We start from the raw sequence: 17,383 nt of genomic DNA on the forward strand, positions 1-17,383 counted from the left end.
AGTCCCAGCTACTCGGGAGGCTGAGGAGGGAGGATTAATTGAGCCCAGAAGGTTGAGGCTGCAGTGAGCCATGATCATACCACTGTATTCCAACTGACAGATCAAGACCCCATCTCAAACAAACAAGAGTAAACATTCAGCCAGGCACAGTGTGTCACACCTATAATCTCAGCACTTTGGGCTGCCAAGTATAGAACGTTGCAGGATAGAGGGGAAGAATTGCTTGAGGCCAGGAGTTTGAGAACAGCCTGGGCAACATATGAATGCTCCTGTCTCTACAAAAAATAAAATTAGCCAGGCACAGTGGCATGCACCTGTGGTCCTAGCTACTCAGAAAGTGGAGATGGGAGGATCGCTTGAGCCCAGAAGTTGAAGGTTACAGTGAGCTATGATCACACCACTGCACTCCAGTCTGGGCTACAGAGTGAGACCCTATGTCTAAATAAATAAAATGAAATAAATTAAAATAAAATAAAATGTAAATTAAAAGTAAAAAAAGAGTAGACACCCTAAGCCCATGGGAAAAAATCTGGTACTGGCAACTGAGTGACAGACTCCTCACCTTTAAGTAGAAAATTTGTTAAACTAAGATGTACAGCAGGCTATTGAATAATGTCGTTGTTCAATGTCATTTCAGTATAAGGTTGATGAGAGAAAGATCAATTCTCAGCCACAGCCACTGTCTGAGTGGAGTTTGCACATTCTCCCCATGTCTACATCAGTTTCCTCCAGGTACTCCTGTTTCCTCCCACATCCCAAGACATACCCATTAGGTTCATTGTTGTGTCAAAATGGTCCCAGTGTGAGTGAGTGTGGCTGTGTGTGAGCACACCCTGTGATGGGTTGGTCCAGGGATAGTTCCTCCTGCCTTGCATCCTGGGTGAGTTCTGGCCACCTGAGACCCTGAACTAGAATAATGGGGTAAATAGTCACCTTAGTTGTTTTTATTAATCTTTCTTAAATATATCTATAGATCACATTTATTTCAGTGTTTAATGTTAGAAATGTTTTGGGGCTTAGGAACTTAACTTTTGTTTATATCAATTAACCTATGGTCAGATTGGTTTTGTTGTACATCATTTAACTTAAAGTTGCAGTTTCCAAGAACCTATTAAGAATGTTAAGTGAGGACTTGCCGTATTCATAATGCCAATTTTCTTTCACTTAGGTATAATTTGGTCAGGTATTAGGATACCAGGCACTGGTAAGGATACCAGTACACTGTAAGTTAGATGAAGAGGGCTTTTTTTTCTTTTCCTTTTTTTTTTTTTTTTTTGAGATGGAGTCTTGCTCTGTCACCCAGGCTGGAGTGTAGTGGTGCCATCTCAGCTCACTGCAACTTCTGCCTCCCAGGTTCAGGCAATTCTCCTGCCTTACCCTCCTGAGTAGCTGGGACTACAGGGACGAGCCACCACGCCTGGCTAATTTTTTGTATTTTTAGTAGAAATGGAGTTTCACCGTGTTAGCCAAGATGGTCTTGATTTCCTGATCCGCCTGCCTCAGCCTCCCAAAGTGCTGGGATTATAGGCGTGAGCCATTCTGCCCAGCCAAAGACGGCTATTCTAACTGGAACATATATCTATCACATATATGATATAAACAAAAATCAAATTGTTATTAAGAAAAATTCTATTTTTAAAGAAAATATTCTAATGAGTAATCACATGTAGTTTCTTCATTTATCTACATTGAAAGAGCATCACATGGCTAGGTCTAAATAACTGTAAGGCAGCAGTTTGCAACCCTGGCTGCATATTGGAACCATGAGGGAAATATAAAAAGCACTCATGCCAGTTTAAGAAACTCATTTTTTCATCAAAGGAAGCTTCAGGTTTGGGTATTTATTTTCTAGAGGGATATCACCATTCATTGGCTAAGTGAAACAGAATTATTAGGTTTAAGAGGAAATCATCAGTGGCTGCGGGGTTGCCAACAAACTTATAACCCTGTAAACCTTTAAAGTTTACAACCTTGGCAGCTTCTTTCAATCAATTGGCAACTTGTAAAAATCCCAAGGTCTGGACTGCACCTTAAGCCTATTGAAACTTTGGGAGGAGGAATTTAGATGTTAGTCTTAAAATCTTTGTAGCTGAAATTGAGAAACATGGCTTATGGGTTGCTTTACTGTTAGAAATGTCCTATAAGAGTCAGAAGAGCAGATGTTCAGATCTTTGGTTCTCATGAAAACCAATCAACCAAGAGATTTCTTTAAATTTTTACCCTGCCTCATTGATTCAGTTCTGTTAGCTGCCATTCTTCAGCTAAAGTTTGTGAAAAGATCCTGGTTACTTAAGGGTACATCATTTGCAACAGTAACCCATAAGTAAAGAGTCTCTGCTGCAAATTCATTGAGATTCTGTTGTGGCTAAGTTGTGAAGCACCATCATCTCATCATTGACCCAAATTAGACCTTGGTAGGGAATTTTAGGACTATAATTTAATGCATCCTTGTGCAATTAAAGGATAGCCCTCCCTATCTTATTAAATAGTCTGTAATGAATGGAAAGAGGTCTTATTTTGAACATATTGCTATATATATGACCTAATTAAATTTGCTAACAATTCATTTTTTTAGGAACAACTAGCTATCTATAGCATTAAATCTATTAGAGAGTTTTCATTTTAAAAAAGAAATATTTCTTTGTAAATGAGTAAAATTTTCTAATAGTACCAAGCAATTTGCCTCAGGCATTATTCTGAGTTGCTTTTGTTCTTTAAAAAGGAGTCCACACATAAAAAACCGGAAAATCATTTTAAACCCAATTTATTCAAATTCACTAGCAGACCTAGATACCGCTTTTTCTGTGAACAACAATGAAAACAAAAGAGCCCCCCCATGTAGTGAAGCTATCCAATGACAACTTGGATTTCAAACTGAGAGAAAGAAAAACAGAAATAGAAATGCACCCCATTTTAATGTTTACCTTTAACATGGATAAGACAACCGGAAAATAAATCTAGATGACTCTGTGGTTTCCACATCCTATGGGAGCCTACCCGGGTGCTTTAAGTCTCTCTTTCAACCTCCTCTCCTTTCAGGGGCTGGTATCCTCCCCTCTCAAATCTTACCTTTAAAGAGGAATTGATTAAGTATTGTTTATTTGTTCCTTAATAGGAAGTTCATTATTTTGATGGAACCCTCTTCCAAGGATTTACATGTTAAGATTTATTGTTAGTATTCTTATAATAATTGTTGTTATTTAAAAGGTGCAACAATTATTATAATTGGAAGTGAAGTAACCTTGGATCAGTGGATTTTTCTGGACAACTCTATATGACCAGACAGAGTTGTCCAGAAAAAAAAATACACTTTATATATACTTACATCTTAAAGAGAAATAAAAAACTGTTCTTAAAATGTCTTGAAGATACCAACTGAGGGAAAAATGAATTTAGAGTATTTTTTAAAAGCCTAAATAAAGAGAGACTGCCTAGACTACCAGCTGGAATGAACGACTCCGAAATAAAAGATCTGGGGGCTTTGAGAGGCAGAAACTATTATGAATTCACAGGGGTAGTGAGACTTCCATGGAGATGGTAGGACACAAATTGACATTGGTGGGATGGAAATTTTTCATTGCTAATTTTTCATTAACAGTTCAAACTATCTGCATATTTGGTTTCACACCAACTGAAATTCTAGATAACTGACTTATTACACCTATGACAAATCGGATTTTAGGTCTTTGTTGTTTTTGCTTTAAGACGATGCAGTCTTGGAAAAAAATTGAGAAAATAGTTCTTCAGAGACAGAGACTTATTGAGCTGAAGAGATAGAAAGGAAGTTAATTTTGAGTAGTTTCAAGCCATTTAGACAAGATGATCTGCAATGGTTTGAATACTTGTCCCATCCAAACTCATGTTGAAATTTAACTGACAATATGGCAGTATCGAGAGAAGGGCCTTTAAGAGGTGAGGGGTCTGCCATTAATGGATTAATGGCTTAATGGGTTCATGGACTATGGATGAGCATGGAAGTGGGACTGGTGGCCTTCTTAGAAGACGAAAAGAGACCTGAGCTAGCACACTCAGCCACTTCACCATGTAATGCCCTTTACCACTGGGGGACTCTGCAGAGAGTCGTCACCAGCAAGAAGTCTCTCCTCAGATAGTGTCCCTCAACCTTGGATTTCTCAGCCTCTATAAGAATTAAATTCTTTTTCTTTATAAATTGCCCAGTTTCAGCTATTCTGTTATAAGCGCTACATAAAATGAACTAAAACGCTATCCTTTTAACCTGAGCATTTAATAAATGTTAACTCTTGTTGCCCTTTTGCTAACTTTGTACATGAATAACTTCTTTGTAGCACCCCATAACTTCTCTCCAGACTTGGCTTTTTCCAAGACTGCTGACCCAGGATTTAAAAGCTTATCTTCGCCTGGGATCCCTGTACTCTGGGAGGCCAAAGCGGGCAGATCACCTGAGGTCAGGGGTTCAAGACCAGCCTGGCCAACATGGTGAAACCCCATCTCTACTAAAAATACAAAAAATTAGCGGGGCGTGGTGGTGCACGCTTATAATCCCAGCTACTTGGGAGGCTGAGGCACGAGAATCACTTGACCCTGGGAGGCAGCGGTTGCAGTGAGCTGAGATCACACTATTGTATTTCAACCTGGGTGACAGAGTGAGTCTTTCCCCCCAAAAAAAAGAATGAAAGAAAGAAAGAGAGAGAAAGGAAACAATAAAATCCTATCTTATTCTCTTCTCCTTTTACTGATGGTCGCTGCCTCTAATTCTCTAATTCAGAGCCTCCTTTTTTATTCTTTGCAGTCTGGCAGCTGCCACTACCATCCTGATAACATTGCTCTCTGGAGGAGACATTGAGGACCATATCCCTAGAAACGTGAGCTGAAACCAAACTACTAAAAGACATTTTGGCTGGGTACTGCGGCTCATTCCTATAATCCCATCACTTTGGGAAGCTGAGGCAGAAGGATTGCTTGAGCCCAAGAGTTTGAAACCAACCTGAGCAACATAGTAAGACCCTGTTTCTACTAAAAATAAAAACAATTTTAAAAGGACATGAGCCAGTTGTGGTAGTGTGCCCCTGGAGTCCCATCTATTTGGGAGGCTGAGGCAGAAGGATTGCTTGAGTTTGGAGGGTGAGGCTGCAGTGAGCTATGATTGCACCACTGCACTCCAGCCTGAGCAACAGAGTGAGACTCTGTATCAAAAAATAAATAAAATAAAATAAAAGACATTTTTAAGATGCGTAATGAAGAAAGATTGTGGAGAGGAGAGGAAGACAAAAGATACAACTCCGGTGCATGGTAGAGGCTTACCAAGAGGAGAAAGCAGCAAGACACACAGTGGAAACCACCATGAGGCAAGAGATGACTGAGAGACTGTATTGTTACTGGAGCCACGGAAGCAGCAAATATAAAAAAGTTATTCTTACTGCCCAATCCAAGCTCAGAGCCTCCTCACTGATTTTCCTACTCACAGACCCTCCCAGTGCCACTGGTTCACACAGAGCACTGGTTCTGGGGTCCTAGCAGTCATCAGTTTACACTGTTTGATCCTGTTCAGCTCCTCTGGCTTTGTCTCTCTTTTTCTTTCCTTCTTCTGAAAGCCTAGCTGGAGAAAATAGCCCTCCATACCCCAGAACACACACCACGTTTTCCCATCTTTAGCCCTCTGCTCACTAATGACTTCCCCTCTATCATCTCCACCCACCCTAATCCTACCCATAAAAAGAGGAAAAAAAGAAAACAAGCAGAGTCTCACTCCAACTCCCAGGCTGGAGTACAATGGTGAGATCACAGCTCACTGCAGCTTGACATCCTGGGCTCAAGCAATCCTCCCACCTCAGCCTCCTGAGTAGATAAGACCACAGGCAGGCACCACTGCTGGCTAATTATTTTGGAGGAGGGGGGCAGCCTGTCACCCAGGCTGGAATGTAGTGGCTAGATCTTGGCTCACTGCAACTGCTGCCTCCCAGGTTCAAGCAATTCTTGTGCCTCAGCCTACCGGGTACCTGGGACTACAGATGTGCTCCACCATGCCTGGCTAAAATTTTATATTTTTACTAGAGATGGGGTTTCATCACATTGGCCAGGCTGGTCTTGAAATCCAGACCTCCAGTGATTTGTCCACCTTGGCCTGGGATTACAGGTGTGAACCATGCCTAGCCTAATTTTTTTTAATTTTTTTTTTTTTTTTTTTGTACAGACAGGGTCTTGTTATGTTGCCCAGACTGGTCTCAAACTCCTGGGCTCAAGCGATCCTCCCACTTCTGCTTCCCAAAGTGCTGAGACTGCTGTTACAAGCTACTGCACCCAGCCCCAGCTCAACTCTGTAGTAGGTAAATGAATAACCAAATGATGGCTCCTGTACAATCTTGATCACAGTCACATGCCTCAGTTCTCAGTATGATCTGAAATCTGCCCATAGTGCTGCCCTTTGAATAGATCAGCACCACACATTTTTCACTGATACCTACAGAAATTACCATAGTTTACATTATCAAATGTCTAAAGGAATATGTGCTCATAGTTCCCATACCCAAACACACATTTTTTTGTTCACATATAGCAGTTATCAAAAAGTACCCAAGACTTTTCTCCTGAGCTACAAAGTTACAATGCCCTGCCTGCCCTCCTATGCTTAGCTCTGTATTTTCAGTTCTTTCTCTCTCATTTATTGATTTTAGCCCCTCTCTTGCCCTGGTTTATGTGATATAATCCTGTAGGGAATCAAGTAGATGCTTCCAATTAGATTCATTACAAGTTCCCTTAAGAAGCAATTAGGAAGGTAGAGTCCCAAGTGGCTGGTTCCCTCAGTAATACCAGCAGCATTTTTAGGGTGCATGCCAATGCCAGACCAGGTTTTAAGTGCCACGTTTACTCCTTCATCGCCAAGGGATCCTTGGAAGCTTGCAAAACTCAGTGCAACTGAGCATAAAGTAGTGCTTTATTGAATGCTTTCATGTGGCAATTACAAAGAAAACAAATATGAATCCCTCATCAAAAGGTAGTTTAGGGTGGTAATGCATGGACTCTGTCGTCAAATGGTACTGGCTTTAAATTCTAGTGCCAGCTAAAGGACTTTGGGCAAATTACTTAACTTCTCTGATCCTGTTTTCTCATCAGTTAAATGGGAGTAATGGTATAGTAATAGGGCTTTGGGGGGAATTAAATGAAGTCAGCACAATACTTAGTACATCGAGTTCAAATAAATGGCAACTATTATCATTACCATGAAAATTAACTTTCCAGTGAATCACATGACCTGACTTCCATTTCAAAAACTGTATTTTTACTAGAGATGGGGTTTCATCACATTGGCTACAGGTAGTTGCTAAGCTATTTGTGAAGTCTACAGGCTATAAGAAAGATGGCAAGTAGGGAAAAAGGGAAAAGAGGAAGAAGTTTTTCTGTTCTCCATGGGTCAGGTTTTCATTGCTACTGAACTCTTTATACAAGTGTAATAGAGGCCGGGCATGGTGGCTCATGCCTGTAATCCCAGCACTTTGGGAGGCTGAGGTGGGCGGATCATGAGGTCAAGAGATCAAGACAAGTGTAATAGAGATAATATTTTGAAAATATTAATAGTTTTCTTTCCCCTCAGAAAACTGCAACCTCTGCCTCCTGGGTTCAAGTGATTCTCCTGCCTCAGCCTCCAGAGTAGCTGGGATTATGGCATGCACCACCACACCCAGCTAATTTTTGTATTTTTAGTAGAGACAGGGTTTCACCATGTTGGCCACACTGGTCTTAAACTCCTGGCCTCAAGTGATCTGCCTGCTTTGGCCTCCTCTGTAAGTGCTGGGATTACAGGTGTGAGCCACCATGCCCAGCGATTCTTTCCCCTTCTTTGTATCTGGTTCTCTTATGCAACTAATATAGCCTAAATACATCCTTAATCAGGATAGAGGAAAACCTGATATAGACGAAGTTCTTCCTTTTGGCCTGGTGGATTGTGGGAAAAGTAACAGAAGGCAAGTGGTAGCAAAAGCAACTGGTCAGACACTTGTGTTCTGGCTTGCTCCCTCCAGGCAACAGACTGGAAGAGGGAAGAAGAGTATGTGGTACATAAACTGGGAGAGAGCCAGATGCAAAAGCAGAGGGTTCTTATGCCCCAGTCCTAGCTCAGCACTCTGAAAAAAGACTGTAGTGTAGAATGGCTTACACCAACCTGCTGCTACCACAGAACAAGGAAGGTGGCAAGGAGGTCTGGTTCAGCAGAGAGAGGGCCTGTATTCCCATTCACAAACTTGCCTTTCCTCTTAAAAGGCAGAGAAGGGCTCCAGAAGTTCCCAGACTCCCCTGTAGAACCAGACAAGGTAGGTAACAGAAATGGCAGCTTTAGGACCTGTCATAATGGAGCCTCTGTGGTTAGGGGTGAGATAGATAACAGTAACGCCAAGGCCAGGGGCTATAACAAGCCTAAGCTGGGGGGGCTAGAGAGAGGACCTGGCTCAACTTGGTGGCATCTGCAGTCCTTGCAGATGTGAGGTAGGGTGGATCTAACTGAGCCTAGGAGCAACACTGCACTTGGAAAAGACCACTGCAAGGCTCTGGGAACCTGACTGGATCAGGCACTTCAGAGCAGAAGCAGGAGACAGGCCCTGCATTCAAATGAAGGCTCATCTCCCCCACCACAGTGGGATCCACATGCCCAAGCACCATCTGTAGAGAAGTAGAAAATGAACAAAGGGGTTATTGGTAAGATAGCTAATCTACCCTGTGCAGAAAAGAATTAACTTTGCACAAAGAGAAGTTAGGCCTTTGTTCCTGAGAGTAATCCTCAAGCCTTTGGAATGTTCTGCCTGAGTTACCTGAGTCTATACTAACAAGGTGATTATGGTGGGGCCCTGGGCTTTGCAGTATCAACCCAACCTCTGGAGGGCTGGAAGCTAAGGTAGTCAAAGGGTGGTCAATAGTATCTACTGGCAGTCAACCATATCTGTGTAACCAAGCCCCAGTTAAAAACTTGGGACACCAAGGCTCTGGTGAGTTTCCCTGGCTGGCAGCACTCTGCATATTGCCTGACATAGTTGCTGGGAGGAGTTAGCACTGTCCAGAGTTCCACTGTGATATGACAACTAGAAGCTTTGCACATGGAACTCTCCTGGACCCTGCCACATCGTGCCTTTTCCCTTTGCTGATTTTCATTTCTTTCCTCTCACTGTAATAAACCATAACTGCAAGTATAACACTTTTCAGTGAGTTCTATCAATTATTGAACCTGAGGGTTGTCCTGGGAACAAACCCCCAAGAGACTGGGCCAACTGCAGTGAGTAAAGAAAGACTGCATCCATTTGAGCAAATCAGGAAGTATAATTGTCTTAGGGAATTTCAGTGGTGCTTTGTAAATATGTGACCCTACTACTCAAGCAAGTAAGGACTCCTTACCACTCCAAATAAAGCATGGATGAAGGAATCACAGCTAGCTTGTCATTATTTTTCAAACTGAAGAAGGGGACATGAGCACTGCCTTCAAACATTATAAAGCCATCGTGTAAGAAAGGAACTAGAATTAGTGTTTGTCTAGCTGGAGGGTTATACAAAGCCCAACTGGTAGAAGTTATAGAGGGCCAGGCTTCAGTTTACTCTAAGCACAAACTTAGTGACAACCAGAGGCCTCTAAAAAACACAAGACGCTGACTCAAAGGTATCTGAGTTCCTCATCACCAGAGATCTTAGAGGCCGACAACCCCTTGTACTGAGATTGTGTATGGAATGAGAGTTGACTCAAATGTCCTTCAAGTTACATTCCAAGCTGAAAGGCTGTGATTGAAAAATAAGATAACGGCCAAATATCAACAGTCAGTGGTGAGTCTACATATGGATGTTTATTTTTTCAACTTTTCTGTAGGTTTGAAATTTTTTTAAATTGGAAGCAAACAAAAAAGGAGAAAGAAACATTTTTTAAAACTACCTGGTGGCTGGAAATCCTCAGTCGTTTATAAAAATAAAGCAACATTTATTTTCTCACACATTAGGATTAGAGTCAAGGATAATGGGTATTGCATCTGATGAAAACACGTGACAGTTCCCATATTTTACCATTACCGGCACAGCTAGGTTTCTAGTATTTTGTATTTAGTGATTTCAATGAACCGAACTGTGTCCCCTTAAAATTCATTATGTTGAAACCCTAATTCTTAATGTGACCATATTTGGAGACAGGACCTTTAAGAGGCAATTAAGGTTAAAAGAAGTCATAAGAGTAAGGCTCTAATTTGATAGGATTGGTAATCTTGTAAGAAGAGTCAGAGAGGGGGTCAGGATGAGGGAGGGTGAGGAAGAGAGAAAGAGAAGAGGAGGGGAGAGAATCTCTTCCTACCCCTTGAGAACGCAGTGGAAAGGCAGCCATCTACAAGCCAGAGAAAGAGTCCTCACCTGACACTGCTGCCAGACCTTGCTCTTGGACTTTCCAACTTCAAGAACTGTGAAAAAATAAATGTCTGCTGTTTATGTTACTCTATCTAAAGTATTTTGTTATGGCAGTCCTAGCACACTAGGACAATGACCTTTGAGTGATTTACTGACTTATTTCCTGCCAGTGTAATATTATTCATATTACTATCGCTCTTATATACAATTAGGTATATATTTAAACCTTAGTATATTTATAGAAGCAGGCAAAGCATTAACAGTGGCATTTCTGAAGATGTTTTTTAGATAGGGTATCGTGCAAGCACACAAGACAGAGCAGGTGATGGTGCTAGCAATTACCACAGGATTGACTCCAAATCCCATTGTCCTAGGAGGAAATGGCAAGAGAAAAATCATGAAACTTGTCGATAGCATGCCCCTGTATGAAAAAAGAATGACCCAGATAGGTGACCATTGATGAAACCAAGATTAGGATTTGCCGTAAACGCTAGTGTCTGTACATATATTAATGTCTGAGGAGATAAGGTTGGAATTTTACAAATCATATTTGTTCAGAATTGTAAACATAGAAAATGATTTTCCTGCTCTCGACTGGAGCAGCACCATCTGCTGGAGCCACTCAAAATGCAAATTCTCCAAGTCTCATGGAACTAAGCAAAGTCAGCAGCCTCCTCTACCTGCTCCTTTTCTGGACCTTAACATCCCCCTTCTTGTTTCCTGACACTGGCTGACACTTCCTTCCTGAGCTCATAAATAAAGATTACCTATTTATATTTCTTGTTTTCATTATGTTTCCTGCAGCTCTGTTTCCTGTATATAATGTATCTTAGAAGAATGAATGCGAGGAATCTGTCAGGAGGTTTTTAGTAAGAAAGCTCATCTTTAATTTTGCAGAGTAGAAACTTGAAAAGGGGAGCTAATTCAAGGGTATAGTTCTTTTCACAAATACAGTCCTCTGTGTGTGTGTGTGTGTGTGAATCCTGTATCATTTGCCTAGTTTCCTGTCTCTATTTCTAACCCATTGACCTCTAAGGTCCAAACTTCCCTCCTCCTACCTTTTCCTCTTACTTCCTTTTGGCTCCCCAGACTCTGAGACTAAACCTGTCCTTAGCTGGAAGACGTGTAACAAGTCACACTCAATACTAATCTATTGCTGATTCAGCCTTCATTTTTACTCTGGTTCTAGCAGATTCTTACTGAGCCCACTTCCCATACTCAACCCTCAGTTCCCATAGTGAACTTTGCCGTTTCCCCTAATGCCTGAATCTCTTCCTTGATTATCTGCCCAGATCCTCCATTTTCTGTGGCTGTCATGGGGAAAAGTGTTGGGGGAACAATTTGAATAAAAGAACATGCTGAGATTGCTGGGAGATGGTTGAAAAAAAAAGCAGTGAAGAGGTGTAACACCGTAACACAGCACTGAACTACCTGCGGAGCCAACTCCAAGATGGAGACCAATGTGTAGGAGGTTTATTAGAGTGTTCCCGTGTGTTCAACACACATGGAAAGAAAGCAGAATGGAGCAATGATAGAAGTCAAACTGCAACACAGCCTCAAAGCCTCAGTTGATCCTTCAGGGAGTTCTAAAAATAAGATGACCCTTCTGAGGTGACTTGACTTGGGGCAAGAGAAGTCTCAATCTTCATACCTCTTGTCCATCAACCACTGGCTGTGGGCCTCCATCAGGGCTGTGGCCTCAGGCAAGGAGGCTATCTGCAGCTGAGACAATGCCCCAATGGAAGTGACCCAGAGAGCTATCATCTAGCAGCAAGGAAAGTAAGTCCTCAGGAGATTTGGTCTTTCCTAAAGGAGAATGAGTCTTTCCTGAAGAGACATCTAGGCAGTGCATCCCAGTGTCCCCTACCCTTATGTCACCTCACCCCCAAGAAGCACCATTACTTCCTCTGCCCAATACAGAACATTTTTTATTTTTCACCTCACTCTCAATCTGGAAGTCACTCCAAACCCCAATCCCAAACACTAGAAGGATTAGCCCCTCTTGTGACAAGGAGTCCTGGAAGAAACTGGACAGACAGTGCTGAGCAGCACAGGGAGTACTTGAACAGAACATAGTGAAAGGAAAGCAAAGCCTGTTCCAAAGGGGTGAAGAACCAGCAGCAAAAATTTCACACAGCACATGCACGAAAGACAGATACCATGGATAGAGTGGACCTGGAATGGGTAGCAAGGGAGACCTTCCCAAAACCAGGAAATGACTGTCCAGGAGTCAGTGACCTAAATATAAAAACCAAAACCCAAGAATAGCAGAAGAGACAACCAGACCAGAATATATATGAACAGAAACCATCCTCCTAGCCAAACGAGTCTAAGAGCTTTCCCCAGTTTTCTTAAGAAACAAAAGAAAGAGAGAGAGATAATTTCATAACTTCCCTTTTTCTACAAATGATTTGCTTTGGTAGATCCTTAGTGAGAAGGAAGAGAAAATGTATACCAGAACCCTCTTGCTTATTTGAAATAGTTACTGGTAAAAATTGGACCAATTTTCTTCTAAATCATTGACACAAAATTACTGATAAATGCCTTGGTCATCTTTGCAAATCTCTGAGTTAAAGGACCCTTCCAGTATTATACATGTTCTGGTCTATGTTTTCTTACTCACTAATTCTCCTCACTATCTACAGAAGACCCACTTAGCAGGCCTCCCCTTACAGAAGGGCACCTTAACTGGATTTACTCCTTCCATAGTAGACTCCAGAAGCAGAAGAGGAAGGGCTCAGTAATAAAGTCACCATAAAGGATAATTTTTAAATAAATAAAGGAATCAGAAAACCCAATATTAGCCAGCACATATGACTATGAGCAAGCTTACCCTACAAAAAAAGGATAAGAAAACAATTCAAACGTTGGCCATTTGGGGTGCATATTCTACAAAAAAAGGAAACTTTTGAAATTATATTTAATGATTTAAAATATTTGTAGGCTAGACACAGTGGCTCACACCTATAATTTCAGTACTTTGGGAGGTCAAGGCAGGAGGATCGCGTGAGGCCAGGACACCAGCCTGGGCAACATGGCAAGACTCCATATCTAGAAATAGTCAAAAAAAAAAAAAAAAAAAAAACTTAGCCAGATATGGTGGCCCGCACTTGTGGTCCTGGCTACTTAAGAGGCTGGGGCAGGAGAAACACTTAAGCTCAGGAGTTTGAAGTATAGTGAGCTATGATCATGCCACTGCACTCCAGCCTGGGTGACAAAACAGATCCTGTCTCTTAAAAAAAAACTGTATTATATACCAGGTAAAATGTGCTAGGTGCTGGGGAGAGATCAGAGGATAAAACAGACCAAAATATCTGTCCCCATGGCACTTGTGGTCTAAAGGAGGAAAAAAGGCAATAAACAAATTAAAAAGAGGAATACAAAGTGTTGGGGTAGGGATGAGTACAACAGAGGAAAATCAAGCAGGAAAGAGGGAACACTGGAGATAAGTAGGGCCAGTGTCAAACAGGATGGCCAGGGAAGGTCACACCGAGAAGGTGACACCAAAGCAGAGACCTACAGGAGGCGAAGTGCCGAGCCATTCAGGTCACTAAAGGAGGAGTGTTCCCGGGAGAGGGGACAGCAGTGCAAAGGCAGGAAGGAGCACCAGACTGTGTGTTGAGAAAAGTGAGGGAACCCAAGCAACTAAAGCAACATGTAAGAAGAACAAGCATAATGAGCTCTCAGAGACAACTAGGTAGGAAGTGTCTTAATCTGTATTACTGTAAGGGAATATCTGAGGCTGGGTGATTTATAAAGAAAAGGAGGTTTGTCTGGGTCACAATTCTATAGACTGTACAAAAATCACAGCATCAGCATCTGCATCAGGTTAAGGCTGGAGGTCGCTTCCATTCATGGCAAAAGAGGAAGGGGAGCCAGTGCGTGCAGAGATCACGTGGTAAGAGAGGAAGCAAGGGAAAGAGGGAGACACCGCACTCTTTTAAACAACCAGTTCTTGAGAAAACTAATAGAGAACTCACTCACTACCCCCAGCATGGCAGGACATTAATCTATTTATGAGGGATTCATCCCCATAAGCCAAACACCTCCCACTAAACCTCACTTCCAACATTGGGGAACAGATTTCAACATGAGATTTGAAGGGCACAAACATCCAAACTATAGCAAAGAGTACAGATCAGGAGGCATGGTAGGCTCTGCTGGTCACTCCAATGGAGTCAACATTTCAAGAATGATACAACCAGGTGGGCATGGTGGTTCATGCCTATAAACCCAGCATTTTTGGAAGGCTGAGATAGAATGATCACTTGAGGCCAGGAATTCAAGACCAGCCTGGGCAACATAATGAGACCCTGTCTCTACCAAAAATTAAAAAAAGAAAAAGGCCAGGCATGGCAGTGAGCACCTGTTGTCCTAGGTACTCAGGAGGCTGATGCAGGATTACTTCAGCCCAGGGGGTCAAGGCTGCAGTGGGCACAATTGCCCCACTGCACTATAGCCTGGACAACAAAGTGAGACCCTGTCTCTTAAAAAAAAGACAGAAAAGAAAAGAATGTTACACCCAGTTTTACACCCAGTTTTCTAGCAGCATGTAAGGGAAGAGTCTGTAGTCCTCCCAGATCTCTGGCTAAGGTCCTGGCAGAGGCAAGAATTACAATGACCCTAGCCCTGCTGTCTCCTAGCTCCCCTGAGACACTAAAGAAAGCTATCTCAAGGGCAAACACGTGTTGATTGGTCTCAAGGAGTGAGGGGTTGTTGTTCTCTCCCCAAGAGAGAGGGCAATCAAGGGGAGATGGACAACCCATCTTTGCTATACTCACTGCTTCCTTTTTTCACCAACTACAACTCCTTTGGGTTCTGATCCCTCTGGCCAAATTGGTTTCATTTTGACCAGAGACTGATTGCACCACACCCTTCAACTGTCACCTCCACTAGAAGATTTAACTCTTTGTTTCTCTAATAATGTCTTCACAATTGTGAGCCCCTTAAGAGACATATCTTATTACTTATTGTGTCTTCTGTGCCTAAATATTCTGTGTAATACTTACTACTTCCTGTGTCTTCTAATGTAAAAAATATTTTAAAAGAATTGGATGGCCATCTGCTGTGTCAGGCCAAGGGCAGGTCCTGGAAGATACTCCTTCCAAACCTTACAATCAGAGGTGGCTGCACAGTTGGTTTACAAGAACCTCTTTTCAAAATAATTGGGGATAGGGTATGTAGAACTGGGCTGACACTGTAATTGTTTTAGGAATCTGCTCCCGTTTATGAGATGTTGCATCATAAAAATCAAATCATAAAATCAAATCTAAGTACGTTTGTTTCGTATATTCATTTCCACTTCTTACTAAGAGTGGTGGGGGAGGGGAAGCTGGCACAGGGGAAATGTCTTTTATTTCCCCTCTATAACAATGATATAATTCCAAATCTTATAGACCATCATACAGTTCTGTTGGTTGATTGTTTTCCATCAACCAACACAATAGACACAATAAATAACATTTTGAAACTTCATTCTTCAGTCCTAGGAGTTTTTACAAATAAAATGACCCAAGTATTGAGACAAATTACATGCTTTAAAATCTGTCACTAACATCAATTTCATATTAAAAAGTACTAAGCAACTGTTACAGTGGCATTTCTTTTGTTAGTGGGAAAAATAATGTGTGAATAGCTAAGCTAATTTAGAGGCAATTTTCGAATTTCATGACTACATAAAAAAGGCTAAGAGTAGTTCAATAGGTAATGTTTGGGAGGGAGTTGTTGGTTTTGTTGATTTGTTGTATCTTGATGGACTGGTATGATCAAAACGAATTAAATGTTAGACATACTTAATATTTTGTATGCTATATATCATCATAATAGCAAAGTGCACAGATCACATTATTGAGTGCCTTTGGATTTTAAAAATAAAGATTGCTATTCGGATGAATACTATTTCTTTATTGCCTGCACTGCTCTGTCAAATTAAAAAATATAATAGCTATCTTTATTCTCATTTTAAAGCATGCTAATCATCAAGACGTTGAAGTTGATCACAGTGCTACATTAAAAATAAGTTGTTTTTGCAGGTGAATTATACAATATAGCAAGGGCCAACAAAGAGAACGCCAATACTTTCACGGAGAGCTCCGAACCTTGACAGATGCCAGCACCAATGCTTCAACCATTCCCAACTCCATGTTCCTTGCTAAATGCTCCTCACCCGAAACTCCTGCAAATTTCGAGAATTTCTGTGTATGTGTGTGTTAAGGGGAGGAGTTTTAAAGGATCTCTGTATTCAACAAGATACGTTAGTTATAAGCAGCAGAAACCTACTTAAACTAGCTTACATGAGAAAATAACATTATAAAGACATAGGAGTGTTTCTACACCAAGAACTGGAGGTGGAGTTTGGTTTCATGAGGGATTAAAATCTGTAATTCTAAAGTAGACTTGGGCAGCTGCACATCAATCTGTGTCTTTCTCTCTGGGACTGTGGACTCTTACCGTGTCTGACATGCTTTGTTCCTAGGCATCATTCTTGCTCTGGAAAACAGACTTTCCCTGCTCATTTTTTAAATTTTAATGCTTAAGCTCAATCTGCTCATTTTTCCCTGCAGCAGAAGAGAGCCTACTGTGTTCCAGCAAACAACACAGCCTGATCAGCCTCTCTGAATATGGGCCCCCTTCTCACTCACAAGTATTCCTAACCTGGGGTCCATGTAAGGTTTGTGAATTTGGATAGGATTTTTAAATTACATTTTCATTTCCACTAATCTCTAACTGGAATTCAATCTTTTCTTCAACTGTGAATGCAGGCAGCAAGCCACAGTGGAACTTGCAGAACCTGTAACTTTGTCACTGTCATTGATGTTATAATGTGACACTCAGATCTTCTTTCAGAAATGAGGATTTACCCCCAGCTACTGTGAAAGCTGTTGGTAGAGTGCCCTCAGCTGTCAACCCCAGGGAAATGGCCTCAGTTGCAGAGAGCCACCTCAGCTGGGTAGTAAACACCCGGCCCTATTCTCTGATTCAGGGCACTTCTGAAGGATCATGTAATCTTCAGACCTTCTGTAAGGTTGACTGAGGCTTCCTC

The 17,383-nt window shown here is 41.6% G+C and overlaps 1 long non-coding RNA gene across 1 annotated transcript; it reads left to right on the forward strand.

The window, feature by feature from the left end:
- The first annotated feature begins 842 nt into the window (after window positions 1-842).
- LOC128929304 (uncharacterized) lies at window positions 843-5,008 on the forward strand. The gene is made up of 2 exons (XR_013524988.1): window positions 843-921; window positions 4,772-5,008. It is a non-coding gene; the product is annotated as an uncharacterized LOC128929304 (long non-coding RNA).
- Window positions 5,009-17,383: the final 12,375 nt, after the last annotated feature.

Source organism: Callithrix jacchus, chromosome 12 (assembly GCF_049354715.1).
Source record: "Callithrix jacchus isolate 240 chromosome 12, calJac240_pri, whole genome shotgun sequence".
NCBI classification, from domain to species: Eukaryota; Metazoa; Chordata; class Mammalia; order Primates; family Cebidae; genus Callithrix; species Callithrix jacchus.